This window comes from Rhinoraja longicauda, chromosome 20 (genome assembly GCF_053455715.1).
Source record: "Rhinoraja longicauda isolate Sanriku21f chromosome 20, sRhiLon1.1, whole genome shotgun sequence".
Taxonomy (NCBI): Eukaryota; Metazoa; Chordata; class Chondrichthyes; order Rajiformes; family Arhynchobatidae; genus Rhinoraja; species Rhinoraja longicauda.
The window spans coordinates 712,472-728,204 of record NC_135972.1 but is presented as its reverse complement, the minus strand read 5'-3'; the positions used below and the strand labels follow the sequence as shown (position 1 = coordinate 728,204).

The 15,733-nt window shown below is 46.0% G+C and overlaps 2 protein-coding genes across 3 annotated transcripts in view; one reads left to right on the top strand and one right to left on the bottom strand.

Annotated features, from left to right (window-relative positions):
- The window catches only part of immp2l (inner mitochondrial membrane peptidase subunit 2), a 274,230-nt gene that overhangs the window by 119,964 nt on the left and 138,533 nt on the right, over positions 1-15,733 (bottom strand). The window lies entirely within an intron of this gene.
- Positions 1-15,733, top strand: part of lrrn3a (leucine rich repeat neuronal 3a) — a 46,784-nt gene that overhangs the window by 16,965 nt on the left and 14,086 nt on the right. The window contains exon 2 of one of the 2 annotated variants that reach the window (XM_078416697.1): positions 3,626-3,680. The exons of the other annotated variant lie outside the window; for it this stretch is intronic. The gene's annotated coding sequence lies outside the window, so the exon portion shown is untranslated. The remainder of the gene's footprint in view (positions 1-3,625; positions 3,681-15,733) is intronic. 2 annotated transcript variants of the gene reach the window in all.

Sequence of the window (15,733 nt, the reverse complement as noted above, 5' to 3'; positions counted from 1 at the left end):
TAGTCTGATAATTGTGGTAAAGATGCTGCTCCTGAATCTGTTCATTGGTGCATTCAAGCCCACAGGAGAGGGGAGAAGAGGGAATGACCATGGTGAAAATCTTGATTATGTTGGCTGCTTTCCCAAGGCAGCGTGCTGTATAGATGGAGGCAATGGTGAGGAGGTTTAGTCAGTGATAGGCCCTCTACATCAGCACATCTCTGCAATTCCCTGCAGTCTTGGGCACCAGAGCTCCTGCATGAAGCTGTGATGCTTCCCAATAGTCTGCTTTCTACAGTGCATCTGTAGAGGGTGCATGTCAGGGGAACGTGCCGGAACCCCTTGGTCTGAGGATGTCGAGGTGTGTGTGCTTTCTAGGCCGCAGCTTCGGTGCCAAGTTGTTGGTGATAATTATGCCCCGGAACGATTAGGGGCAAACCTGTTATCCACGATTCCCTTTTTGCAAATCTCTAGTCCACATTGAAACAGGGGAGGCTGCATCTAATTGTAGCCTGGCTAACTGTGTGACATTATGAATACAAATGAACGGTGCTTCGTGTTGAGACTTGAAGGGTTCTCACTACACCACTTACTCCAGCAAACAAAGCAAAAAGCAAGTCCACTACAAGTTAATGCAGGCCTGCTGAATGTCTTCAAGTCCAGCATTAGCTTCAGCAGATTAAAGCACAGGAAAGCTACACTCTCACAAACATTTGCTGCTTTTAGGTGTCAGGTTTGTCAATACCGATTTCTGTTCAATAACAAACGACAGGTTAAACGTATTTATATTTCCTTCACTTACTGAGTTGCTAAGCAGTGTGATACGACAACCTGTGAGCTGGAATGAGCACTAAACAGCATGGTGGGTGGAGTGGGGATGTCATGGGCTTAGCCAATGTGGTGGAGTGGGGATGTCATGGGCTTAGCCAGTGTGGTGGAGTGGGGATGTCATGGGCTTAGCCAATGTGGTGGAGTGGGGATGTCATGGGCTTAGCCAGTGTGGTGGAGTGGGGATGTCATGGGCTTAGCCAGTGTGGTGGAGTGGGGATGTCATGGGCTTAGCCAATGTGGTGGAGTGGGGATGTCATGGGCTTAGCCAGTGTGGTGGAGTGGGGATGTCATGGGCTTAGCCAGTGTGGTGGAGTGGGGATGTCATGGGCTTAGCCAGTGTGGTGGAGTGGGGATGTCATGGGCTTAGCCAGTGTGGTGGAGTGGGGATGTCATGGGCTTAGCCAATGTGGTGGAGTGGGGATGTCATGGGCTTAGCCAATGTGGTGGAGTGGGGATGTCATGGGCTTAGCCAGAACATTAAAAGCTAGGGAATTTATTCACAAAATGCTGGAGTAACTCAGCAGGTCAGGCAGCATCTCAGGAGAGAAGGAATGGGCGATGTTTTGGGTCGAATCTGAAGAAGGGTCTCGACCCGAAACGTCGCTCCAGCATTTTGTGAATAAATGCCTTCGATTTGTACCAGCATCTGCAGTTATTTTCTTACAAAAGCTAGGGGATGGCTCTTGAGGTTGGCAACACCCAGGGAGACGTGACGGTGGTAAGGGAAGTCAGAGACCAACATCTGCAGAAAGGGAAGCTTTGCTTGGTAGGCATGAACGGCTTTGTAAGTTTGAAGCAGTTGTTACTAACTGTTCATGAACTACTGTAGAACATTATTGTCTTGTGCTTCCCACTCTCATAATGCAATTACTGAAAGAGGGCTATTTAAATTCAAAGTCTGAGCACAATAGGCTATTTGTGTGATAGACCTGTGTCCCTGGGGAAGTTAACGCCATGTAAACACCTTCAGCTGTGACTCAACAGTTCTAATCTCAAACAGCCCTGCCAAAAGGTAACTCAGTGGTTAAACGGCCTGCAGACGTGGCTTCCAACTTGCTGCCAGCTCATTTCCAGTCTCACTAAAGAAACCGCATTTGCCCAGCTAATTTTACAGATGGTTAGCTGAAAGTGGGATTACAGAAATATGATTTTTTTTCCTTTCATGATTTAGTGAACACAAGAATAAGGCTTGAATTTCGAAACCAGCCTATTAAAAATTGTAACAAAAACAGAACTATTCAGCTTTTATCAGGTGATAATATCACGACACGCCAAGTTTATATTTTAAACCATATTTAGCAGTGTTACATCTCAATTTGCATGAAATAGAAACAGTGAAATTCAACTTATTTTTTTATTTATTTCATATTTCAGATACAGCGTGGAAACAGGCCTTTTCGGCCCACCAAGTCCGCGCCGCCCAGCGATCCCCGCCCACTAACACTATCCTACACACACTAGGGACAATTTTTACATTCACCCAGTCAATTAACCTACATACCTGTACGTCTTTGGAGTGTGGGAGGAAACCGAAGATCTCGGAGAAAACCCACGCAGGTCACGGGGAGAACGTACAAACTACTTACAGTACAGCACCCATAGTCAGGATCGAACCTGAGTCTCCGGCGCTGCATTCGCTGTAAAGCAGCAACTCTACCGCTGCGCTACCGCTGCGCTACCGTACTTGGAGCCATGATATTCCTACAGCAAGGACAAAGTTATAGGTCACTGTAACCATGTAGTCACTGTAACCATGTGGTCACTGTAACCATGTGGTCACTGTAGCCATGTGGTCACTGTAGCCATGTGGTCACTGTAGCCATGTGGTCACTGTAGCCATGTGGTCACTGTAGCCATGTGGTCACTGTAGCCATGTGGTCACTGTAGCCATGTGGTCACTGTAACCATGTGGTCACTGTAACCATGTGGTCACTGTAACCATGTGGTCACTGTAACCATGTGGTCACTGTAACCATGTGGTCACTGTAACCATGTGGTCACTGTAACCATGTGGTCACTGTAACCATGTGGTCACTGTAGCCATGTGGTCACTGTAGCCATGTGGTCACTGTAGCCATGTGGTCACTGTAGCCATGTGGTCACTGTAGCCATGTGGTCACTGTAGCCATGTGGTCACTGTAGCCATGTGGTCACTGTAGCCATGTGGTCACTGTAGCCATGTGGTCACTGTAGCCATGTGGTCACTGTAGCCATGTGGTCACTGTAGCCATGTGGTCACTGTAGCCATGTGGTCACTGTAGCCATGTGGTCACTGTAGCCATGTGGTCACTGTAGCCATGTGGTCACTGTAGCCATGTGGTCACTGTAGCCATGTGGTCACTGTAACCATGTGGTCACTGTAGCCATGTGGTCACTGTAACCATGTGGTCACTGTAACCATATGCCACAAAACAACTGTAAAATGCCAGATATAATCTCATATAACAATTGGTTTATAATTGTACGGTTTGTAGCTGGTGCATCGGTAGAGTTGCTGCCTCACAGCGCCGGAGACCCGGGTTCCATCCTAACTATGGTTGCTGTCTGTACGGCGTTTGTACGTTCTTCTTGTGACCTGCGTGGGTCTTCTCCGGGTGCTCCGGTTTCCTCCCACACTCCAAAAACGTAGAGGTTTGTCGGTTAATTGGCTTGGTAAAATTATAAATAGTCCCTAGTGTGTGTAGGATAGTGAAAGTGTGCTGGGATCGCTGGTCGGCGCGGACTCAGTGGGCCAAAGGGCCTATTTCCGTACTGTATCTCTAAACTAAAGATGCAGAAGATTTAATTAATTAATTGTTGCATTTCGTTCTGGTAGATGAAAGCCCCGATCAGTGTAAAGAAGCGTACATCTCTCATCAATCAGTGCCAAGGTAAGGCAGCATGTTGGATGAGGAAGCTCTCGTGGGTAGTCCGTTACTGTACCCAATGTCTCCTGGCAGCACAGGAAGATCAAATTATCTTTCACTCCTACATGGTAAAGATTTGTATTTAGAGGATGTATTGAAGAGGAAAATAAACATTATTACATTTTAGCATCTGGAAATCACTAAATGGAATGGATTCCAAATCAGAACCAGGTGTTATCATGTTGTACATTGCATTACAAATACTGCATATCCCAAAATAAATCATTCCACAGGTATTGGAAGCACTACAAGGATGGGTAATGACTTACTGGACATTTGATCATATCCAAAACTTAACTACACACAAAAACAAAAACAAAAACAACTAAAACCAAAATTTGGGGTATACCTCTATAATATTTCATCACTACTTCTGGAGCGGTATGAAATCAAGGAAAATGAGATAGGACACGGAAGTAGGATACAAAGATCCGCTTTAAACGAATGATGGCCGTACGGGCATAATGTACAACATCCATTTTTCCCACCTTTTCAAAAATATTCCCTGTTGCAATCTTAAAGCAAAAGTTATCCTTTCCATTATAAAAATATCATATACAATGTTAATCCAGTCATCCACATTAGGTTTTCCAGGTTTCAACCACTTCCTAGTAATAGCTTTCCTGCTGGCAGCACTTAAGATCTGGAAAAGATACTTATCTTTAATAGAAGCATTTTGTACTGGTAAAGCACCAAAATATAAAAACTCAAATTTAAATGGAATATCCATATAAAAAACTTTTTGTAAAACTTTATGAATCTCCTGCCAAAATGGGATCACTGATACACAAGACCAAAATATGTGAAAATGGTTTGCCTCAAGGCACCCACATTGTCGCCAGCATGAAGAAGAATTTGTGTAATGCCTTTTTTGAACTGGTGTAATAAAAAACCTAATAAGGGTTTTCCAGCAAAACACCCGCCAAACATTTGAACTTGAAGTTTTCCATTGTATCTCACATAAGCTCTCCCAGGTTTCTTCCTTTAGAACCAGATTACCTTCCCTTTCCCATTTCTGTTTTACATACAGTGAGTTGCCTTTTCTCTGCCGTAAACCCTTGTATAATTTTGAGATGGTTTTCTGTTTTGAGCCTCCATGGTAAGCATCAATAAATACATTTAACAAAATATTATCCCATTTTACTTCTGCACATTCCTTTTGTATTTGATCTATATAATGGCGAATTTGAAGGTATCTATAGAAATCATCATTATTCAAACCAAATTGCCTCTTCAGATTCTCAAAGCTGTTCATAGACCCCTTATGTAAAAATGTGCAATATGATGTCAAACCTTGAGAACTCCATCTTTTAAAACTAGTGTCCTGTCTTTTTGGTACAAAATCTGGATCAAACGTGCACCATCTCAAAACCTTCACAGCATCCCTCAGATGATTTTGGGTAACGACCTTATTCCATACCTTAAGTGATAATCGAATCCATGAGTTTCCCAAATTAATTAACCTATTTGTTAACTCCTTATCTCCGATTGCAGCCTGAATCGGAAATTCCTCTGTTATAGCAATCTCAATCTCCTTCCATCTAGCACAATAGTCGGGGTTGCACCAATAAATTAATGTTCTCAGCTGAGCAGCTGCATAATAGTCTTTCAAGCACGGGAGTGCAACCCCACCTTTATTTTTGGTCAGTTGTAACCCCTGGTATCTGATTCTTGGTCTTTGTCCCTGCCAAATATACCTCGAGATTTGTTTATCCCATTCTTGAAATTGTTGGTCTGATATATCTAGTGGAAGTGATTGAAAGAGATACAACAGCCTCGGTAACATAACCATTTTGACCGATTCAATACGAGATCCAAAATTAAGATAAGGTATTAGGTCCCACCTCCTAATGTCTTCCCTGATCTTATTGTTCAATGGGAGGTAGTTAAGCAAGTGCAGTTTAGTCAGACCTATTGGAATGTTTATTCCCAGATATCTCATGGATTCAGCATCCCACCTCAAATTAAACTTTTCCCTTACTTTTACTGATGGGCTATATTTGAAACTAAGAATTTGTGTTTTTATAACATTTAACTTATAGCCAGAGAAGGATCCATATCGTTCCAAAACATAAAATAACTCTTCTAGTAATGGATGAGATAAACAAATGGGCCTGTGTGAACTGCATTTCATGACTCAAAATTAGTTTTCATTCTTTTATGGGATGTTTCACAAGTTATAATAATAATAATAATAATACATTTTATTTATATAGCGCTTTTCATATACTCAAAGACGCTTTACAGAGATTTTGAGAACATAGGGAAATGAATAAATAGATAAATAAGTAAATAAATAAATGAACAGAGAAAGGAGACAGAAGGTGAGGTGACCTTCAGTGGTTGAAGGCAGTACTGAACAGGTGAGACTTCAGCGATGTTTTGAATGTGGTGAGTGTGGGGGAGTCTCTAACGGTTTGGGGTAGTGAGTTCCATAGGGTGGGAGCAGCGATGGAGAAAGCCCTGTCCCCCCAGGATCTGAGTTTAGTCCGGATGTGGGGGGATAGGAGATTGGCAGCGGCAGAGCGGAGGGTGCAGGTGGGAGTGTGCCTGTGGAGGAGGTCGGTCAGGTAGAATGGGGCCAGGTTATGGAGGGCTTTGTAGGTTATGAGGAGGATTTTGTACTGGATTCTCTGGGGGATGGGGAGCCAGTGGAGTTTATAAAGGACGGGGGTGATATGGTCACGGATCGAGGTGTGTGTGAGTAGACGGGCAGCGGAGTTTTGAATGTATTGAAGTTTATTGATGATTTTTAAGGGTGCGCCATAGAGGAGGCTGTTGCAGTAGTCCAGACGGGAGGTGATGAAGGCGTGGATGAGGGTTTCTGCAGCTGTGGAGGAGAGGGATGGACGGAGACGGGCAATGTTTTTGAGGTGGAAGAAGGCTGTCTTTGTGATGTGTTTGATGTGTTTGTCAAAGGAGAGGGTTTGATCAAGGATGATTCCAAGATTCCGGATGTGAGGTGAGGTGGATACTGGGAGACCATCAATGTTGAGGATGAAGTTTTGGGTGGATTTGGTGAGCATTTTTGGACCAATGATGATGATTTCAGATTTGTTGCAATTGAGTTTGAGGAAGTTTGTTTGAAGCCAAGATTTTATTTCAGTAATGCAGTTTGTCAGTGTAGAGTGTGTGGTGGAGGAAATTGACTTGGTGGAGATGAGGAGCTGGATATCATCGGCGAAGCAGCGGAAGTTGAGACCATGACGGCGGATTAATTGACCAAAGGGAAACAGGTAGAGGATGAAGAGGAGGGGGCCAAGGACTGAGCCTTGGGGGACACCTTGGGGGAGGGGAGCGGTGGGGGATTTACAGTTGTTAATGGAGATGAATTGGTGTCTGTCAGAGAGGTAAGATTTGAACCAGGATAGGGCTGTGCCGGTGATGTTAAGGGAGGTTTCAAGTCGGGTGAGGAGAATGGAGTGATTTATGGTGTCAAAGGCGGCGCTGAGGTCAAGTAGGATGAGGATGTTGAGGTTGCCAGCGTCGGAGGAAAGGAGAATGTCGTTTGTGATTTTGAGGAGCGCAGTTTCAGTACAGTGGTTTGAGCGGAATCCGGATTGGAAAGTTTCATACAGGTTATTGGTAGAGAGGTGGTATTTTAGTTGGGAAGCTACAGCACGTTCCAAAACTTTGGACAGAAAGGGTAGGTTGGAGATTGGTCTGAAGATGTTTGGGGTGTCAGGGTTTAGACCAGGTTTTTTCAGAATGGGGGTGACAGCAGCGATTTTGAGGGATGGCGGGACGATGCCAGTGGACAGGGAGGAGTTTATTGTTGCAGTGATAAATGGCGAGAGAGCAGGAAGGCAGGCCTTGACAAAGCTGGAGGGGATGGGGTCCAGAGAGCAGGTGGCAGTTTTTATTCCTGTGAAGAGGTCAGAGAGGTCGGTGGTGGAGATTGGGGAGAACTGAGGCAGGGGCTGACAGGATAAGGGGGGGCAGGTGGTTTGAGGGGGAGCAGGTGCGTTGGTGGTTAAGGTGCTGTAGATGTTGTCTATTTTGCTTTGGAAGAATGAAAGGAAAGTGGTGCATTTGTCAACTGTGAATGATTGGGAGATGGTGTCCAGGGGGCTGAGGAGTTTGTTTATTGTAGAGAAGAGTGTTTTTGGGTTTCCGGAGCCAGAGTGAATTATTTGAGAGTAGTAGGTGGAGTGGGCATGGGAGAGGGCATCTTTATAGTGCTGTATGTGGTCTTTGTAGGCTTGGGAGTGAATTGTGAGACCTGTTTTGTTGCGGAGTCTTTCAAGTTGGCGGGCATGAGTTTTCATCACGTGGAGCTCAGGGGTAAACCAGGGAGCAGAGTGGGTGAAGGAAACTGTTTTGGTTTTTATAGGTGCAAAATTAGGCCATTCGGCCCATCGAGTCCATGGCTGATCTCTGCCTCCTAATCCCATTTTCCTGCCTTCTCCCCATAACCCTTGACACCCGTTCTAATCAAGAATTTGTCTATCTCTGCCTTAAAAATATCCACTGACTTGGCCCCCACAGCCGTCTGTGGCAATGTTAGCAATCCACAGCCCTCTGTGGCAATGAGTTAGGAAATTGCTCCTCACCTCCTTTCTGTGTCCACAGATCTTTACCAGGGAGGAGGGGAGATCAATCAAGTGATTCACAAGGCAGAGAGGATGTGTTTCTTTATTAGTGAAGAATGTAGTAGAGGGGTTATTCTAGCGTTGTGAACCATGCATGTCTGGAGATTTACAAGGATGTTAAGATGGAAGAGTCAGCTACGAGGAAAGACTGAATCGGCTGGGGTTGTTTTCATTGAAGCAGGGAGTCGGCTGGGGTTGTTTTCATTGAAGCAGGGAGTCTGTGCAGATTATGGGAGGCTTTATTAATGTGTATGGGAGAGGTAACAAAATGCCCAAACACTGCACCACAATTTCTTACAGACTTTGCAAGATTAAAATATATTAATTTGTTTTGTGACAAAAATCACTTATTTGAACTGTTTGCCCCCTCAAAGCTCCAGCCTGCGATGTTGTTGCAAGTAAATCAGCAACTGTTGTATGAATGTTTTAAACCACGACTAGAAGATCAGAAATGGGATTTATACAGAAATACACACACCACATGATATCAGGCTGCATAACTCATCAGTTTAATGCCACATGTATTCATTTAAATAACTTACCACCACCCTATTTCAATAAACCTCCCACATTGCTCTTTGTGCTACATCAGACTTTATAAAGTAAATGCTTCTGTAATTTTAAGAATATAGATTTTCACTTGAGTTCATATTACATTCCAAGCCTTACATTAACACATAGTTTTAGGAATCCTCATCACGGGAGATTGTGCTTGTTTGTGAGGACGTGATACCACTGAAAGCGGGGAAAGCAGAGGTCTCACACTGTCAGAACGAGTTTAACCAGGGGCCTGTTTCCTCGTAACTGGAATGTTCACAAGTTCACAAATTATAGGAGCAGAATTAGTCCACTCTGCCATTCAACCATGGCTGATCTCTGCCTCATAATCCCATTGTCCTGCCTTCTTCCCATAACCCTTGACACCCGTTCTAATCACGAATCTGTCTATCTCTGCCTTAAAAATATCCACTGGCTGCCTCGACAGCCCTCTGTGGCAATGAGTTCCACAGATTCACCACCCTCTGACTAGACATTCCACCTCGATGTGGGGAATAGTGGCATCCTTCACCGGTTTATTTACACCTTATTTACATCCAAACATTATTTGCACTTTTTTTGCACTTGCCAAACCCTGGCTGACGTTTGGAAAGGAAATGATTGTTCGGGGGGGGAAACCATTTGCCCATCGAGAGGTCCCATAGGTAAATAAAGAGCCAGTTAATGTCTCAGTGACAGGTGGACAAGGAATCAGGTTGGCAGGATCATAGAGACCATCTCTGTAAAATGCCGCCCAAATAGACAGACTGGTCCTTCATTTAATGTCTTACACAAAAGATTGTTCCAGTGTGGTCATTCCTTCATCGTGCGCTGAATTACACCTAAATTATTTCCCCATACCTCAAGAGATTCCATCAACTTAATGAAAACAGATAGATATGTGAACAACTATTATAAGGATGTGGGAAGTGGTGCAGCTGGTAGAGTTGTTGTCTCACAGCACCAGAGACCTGGGTTCAATCCTGACCTTGGGTGCTGTCGGTGTGGAGTGTGTACGTTCTCTGTACGTGACACCGTGGGTTTCCTCTAGGTGCTCCGGTTTCCTCCCACATCCCAAAGACGTGCAGGTTTGTAGGTTAATTGGCCTCTAAATTGCCCCTAGTGTGTAGGGAGTAGATGTGAAAGTGGGATAACGTAGAACTCCATAACATGACTCTATAACTAGGATGAACGGTTAATCAATGGTCAGCATGACACAGTGGGCTGAAGGGCCTGTTTCCAAACTTTATCTCCAAACTAATCATAGCCTAAACATCTTCCATCTTAATCCGACTGAAATCTGATTTTAAGCACCAAGCAAGCTGGCCTCTTTCAGTGAGTTCCAGGAAAATATAATCAAGAAGCATATAATAAAGGGGAGGCCATTTAAAACTGAGGTGAGAAGAAACTTTTTCACCCAGAGAGTTGTGAATTTGTGGAATTCTCTGCCACAGAGGGCAAAGGAGGCCAATTCACTGGATGAATTTAATAGAGAGTTAGATAGAGCTCTAGGGGCGAGTGGAATCAAGGGATATGGGGAGAAGGCAGGCACAGGTTACTGATTGTGGATGATCAGCCATGATCACAATGAATGGCGGTGCTGGCTCGAAGGGCCAAATGACCTCCTCCTGCACCTATTTTCTATGTTTCTAAGCAATTGTGAGGCAGTGCAGTAATGATTATCATCAGCTGCAGAAAGACATATTCATCTTGCAACTAAAGCCCAAACTAATTTGATCCAGTTTTAATCATGTCAACCATGCAATTTGCAAACCAACTGTCTATATCCCCAGGTAAGTGTTGTACTGTACAGTAAACAATAGCATTATCAATATAATTAGATTCTGTGTTTCTTCAACGTTTATTGTCACAAGCAAGCATTAGAGGCCTTCCTTGTCCACAGAAGGCAGCTTCAGCTTCAGCTTCAGCTTCAGCACCCCATGTTCCCCAAGGGTTGACCACACTTCAATCCACAACACATCACCCATATTACAGCCCAACATGACCATACAATCCTGACTGCACACATGGCCATTTGCACACGCAGAGCCAGGGGGTCCTGCACACATGACCATGGAATGTTGGCCTTCGTAACAAGAGGAGTTGAGTATAGGAGCAAAGAGGTCCTTCTACAGTTGTACCGGGCCCTGGTGAGACCGCACCTGGAGTACTGTGTGCAGTTTTGGTCTCCAAATTTGAGGAAGGATATTCTTGCTATGGAGGGCGTGCAGCGTAGGTTCACTAGGTTAATTCCCGGAATGGCGGGACTGTCGTATGTTGAAAGGCTGGAGCGATTGGGCTTGTATACACTGGAATTTAGAAGGATGAGGGGGGATCTTATTGAAACATATAAGATAATTAGGGGATTGGACACATTAGAGGCAGATAACATGTTCCCAATGTTGGGGGAGTCCAGAACAATACAATACAATACAATACAATACAATACAATACAATATATCTTTATTGTCATTGTACCCAGGGGTACAACGAGATTGGGAATGCGCCTCCCATACGATGCAATAATTTAGGTAATTTAGACAGCAGCAACCCAACGAAACGAACAGTTGTAACAGTTTTGGACAGGGTAAAGTGCAAGTTGATCTATGCGTTGTGGCCATCCGGCTCAGCAGGACCGGTTCATAGCAGCTATGGCCCTGGGGATGAAGCTGTTCCTGAGTCTGGAGGTGCGGGCATAGAAGGCCTTGTATCGTCTGCCCGATGGAAGGAGTTCGAACAGACTGTTGCAGGGGTGTGAAGAGTCTTTGTGGATGCTGGTGGCTTTTCTGAGGCATCGTGTGTTGTAGATGCCCTCCAAGTCTGGTAGCTGTGTTCCGATGGTCCTCTGAGCTCTATGGACTACCCGCTGTAGAGCTTTCCTTTCTGCCTCCGTGCAGCTGAGGTACCACACAGGGATTCCATGCGTTAGGATGCTCTCTATGGTGCAGCGGTAGAAGGTCGTCAGCAGCTGTTGGGGTAGACCAGACTTTTTCAGTGTTCTTAAGTAGAACAGTCTTTGTTGTGCCTTCTTGACCAGCGCAGCAGTGTTATTGGACCATGTTAGGTCCTCCGAAATGTGAGTGCCCAGAAACTTGAAGCTGGACACTCTCTCCACACTGACCCCGTTGATAGAGATCGGGGCATATTCCCCGTTATGTGACCTACGGAAGTTGATGATCAGCTCCTTGGTCTTGGTGGTATTTAGGGACAGGTTGTTATCCGAGCACCAGTCCGCCAGGTTCTTCACCTCCGCTCTATAGTTTGTTTCATCCCCGTTGGTGATCAGCCCGATCACCGTTGTGTCATCTGCAAACTTGACAATGGTGTTGGTGTCGAATGCAGGAACACAGTCGTGTGTGAAGAGGGAGTAGAGCATGGGGCTCAGAACACAGCCCTGTGGTGTGCCGGTACTCAGGGTGATAGTGGAGGACAGGTGCGGGCCCATTCTCACTGCCTGCGGTCGTTCCAGCAGGAAGTCCAGGATCCAGTCACATAATGACGAGCTAAGGCCTAGCTGGTGGAGTTTGGTGATGAGCTTGGTGGGGATGACCGTGTTGAAGGCGGAGCTATAGTCTATGAATAGCATCCTCACGTACATGCCCTGCCTCTCTAGGTGAGTCAGGACAGTGTGAAGAGCCAGAGAGATGGCGTCCTCTGTAGATCTATTTGCCCTGTATGCAAATTGATGTAGGTCCAGTGAGTCAGGGATGCTGGATTTGATGTGTGAGAGGACCAGCCTCTCAAAGCACTTCATGACTATCGGCGTTAGGGCAACCGGGCGGTAGTCGTTCAGGTTGGAGATCTTTGCTTTTTTCGGCACCGGAACTATGATAGCCGACTTCAGGCACTTGGGGACCGTAGCCAGAGATAATGACAGGTTAAAGATCCTGGTGAATACCTCAGCCAGCTGTTCAGCACAGTCCTTCAGTACCCTTCCTTGAACACCATCCGGTCCTGCAGCCTTGCGTGGGTTGACCCTTTGCAGAGCGCGTTGTACCTCCTGTGTGCTCAGTTGCAAGACCTGTCCCACCGCCTCGGCTGGGGTTCTTTCACTCAAGGTGGTTTTGCCAGTTTCAAAGCGGGCAAAGAAGGTGTTAAGCTCGTTGGTCAGTGCCATATCGCTGTGGGGGCAGGCAGGGCTGCTCTTGTAGCCAGTGATGTCCCTGACACCCTGCCACATGCTTCTGGTGTCCGTGGTGTTGAAGTGGTCTTCCACCCGTTGCCTATGGGTGTCTTTGGCCCTTTTAATACCTTTGCTTAGGTGTGATCTGGCAACACTGTATGCTGAAGTGTCACCAGATTTAAAGGCATTGTTGCGTTTAAGGGGCCACAGTTTAAGAATAAGGGGTAGGCCATTTAGAACGGAGATGAGGAAGAACTTTTTCAGTCAGAGGGTGGTGAAGGTGTGGAATTCTCTGCCTCAGAAGGCAGTGGAGGCCAGTTCGTTGGATGCTTTCAAGAGAGAGCTGGATAGAGCTCTTAAGGATAGCGGAGTGAGGGGGTATGGGGAGAAGGCAGGAACGGGGTACTGATTGAGAGTGATCAGCCATGATCGCATTGAATGGCGGTGCTGGCTCGAAGGGCTGAATGGCCTTCTCCTGCACCTATTGTCTATTGTCTATTGTCATTTGCACACGCAGAGGCAGCAGGTCCTGCACACATGGCCATTTGCACACGCAGAGGCAGCAGGTCCTGCACACATGACCATTTGCACACGCAGAGGCAGCAGGTCCTACACACATGGCCATTTGCACACGCAGAGGCAGCAGGTCCTGCAGCTGGCTGCTACTGATGACAAAGGCCAAGCATTGCATCATGCAAGCCCTTGTTCCCACATGCGGTAGCAACTGAACTCATTTTGTCAGATATAATTATCACTTTTTTTGAAGCACAGAAAGGCATAGCACAGGAACAGGCCCTTCAGCCCACAATGTCCATGCTGGACATGATGCCAAGTTAAACCAATCTCCTCTGCCTGCTTGTGATCCATATCCCTCCATTCCCTGTGCCCATCCAAATGTCTCTTACATGCCACTATTGTACCTGCCTCCAGCACCACACCAGCCCCTCACCTCTTACATGCCACTATTGTACCTGCCTCCAGCACCACACCAGCCCCTCACCTCTTACATGCCACTATTGTACCTGCCTCCAGCACCACACCAGCCCCTCACCTCTTACATGCCACTATTGTACCTGCCTCCAGCACCACACCAGCCCCTCACCTCTTACATGCCACTATTGTACCTGCCTCCAGCACCACACCAGCCCCTCACCACTCTGCACATCGCCTTCAAACTTTGCCCCTCTCACCTTGAACCAATGCCCACTAGTATTTGATATTTTCACCCCGGGAAAAGGTTCTGACTGTCTACCCAGTCATCCAGTGAAATAGTCTCCCTTCCAAAGTATTTTGTGTGATAATTGTTCATATAATTGCATAATTCAGTATAACGGTGAATCAGGGTATATCAGAATATTGAGGACTTTATAAACCTTACTAGAAGGTGATTTAGTAATTGAGGAAGATGCCTCCTCCACACTGGGTGATGGAGTTTGGAGATTACTCTTGCTTCCATTGGAATGGAGTGAGTGAGTGAGTGAGTGAGTGAGTGAGTGAGTGAGTGAGTGAGTGAGTGAGTGAGTGAGTGAGTGAGTGAGTGAGTGAGTGAGTGAGTGAGTGAGTGAGTGAGTGAGAGAGTGAGTGAGTGAGTGAGTGAGAGAGTGAGTGAGTGAGTGGGTGAGTGAGTGAGTGGGTGAGTGAGTGAGTGAGAGAGTGAGTGAGTGAGTGAGTGAGTGAGTGAGTGAGTGAGTGAGTGAGTGAGTGAGTGAGTGAGTGAGTGAGTGAGTGAGTGAGTGAGTGAGTGAGTGAGTGAGTGAGTGAGTGAGTGAGTGGTTACCACAACCAAGGCTTTACACTGCACTTGTACATGTGGCAATAAACTACACTCATGCTCGACTGTCGAGAAAACCACAATTACCTGTGGCTCTACCTGCAGCTTTCTCTTCAAATCTTTTGCTTGGCTTAAAAAATGTAATGAAGTACTTTTGAAGGAACTAAACAGTAAGGCAGCCATGAAGAGATCCTTCTGTTGTACGAGCCATGCCACGGTTCCTTTCTACTGCAGAGCCACAGAGCTGGTGACTGCAACACTCCTTGCTGATGATACTGGGAGCGTGATCAGTCAGGGTTGCCAAGCTAGCCAAGCCATTTGTTTTCAATGCACTGAACGTGTTCATTTCAATGTTACCAGGAGAAGGCGTTCCTGCACCTTCCCTCTGGCAGAACAAACAGCAGATCAGTTGGCATCTTCAAATTATCCCTGAAGGAACATTTCACAATAATATTCATCTCTGGCAACCCTTTGAGAATTTCGGGCTTAATTTAGAATGGAACTATAATTTTGCAGAAGATAGACACAAAAAGCTGGAGTAACTCAGCAGGACAGGCAGCATCTGTGGAGAGTTCCCTCCATAACTCCCTGGTCCACTCGTCCCTTCCTACCCAAACCACCCCAACCCGGGCACTTTCCCTTGCAACCGCACGAGATGCAACACCTGTCCCTTTACCTCCCCCCTCAACTCCATCCAAGGACCCAAACAGTTTTTCCAGGTGAGACAGAGGTTCACCTGCACCTCCTCCAACCTCATCTATTGCATCCGCTGCTCTAGATGTCAACTTATTTACATCGATGAAACCAAGCGCAGGCTCGGCGATCGCTTCGCTGAACACCTGCGCTCGGTCCGCATTAACCAAACTGATCTCCCGGTGGCTGAGCACTTCAACTCTCCCTCCCACTCCCAGTCTGACCATTCTGTCATGGGCCTCCTCCAGTGCCATAGTGAGGGCCACCGGAAATTGGAGGAACAGCACCTCATATTTCGCCT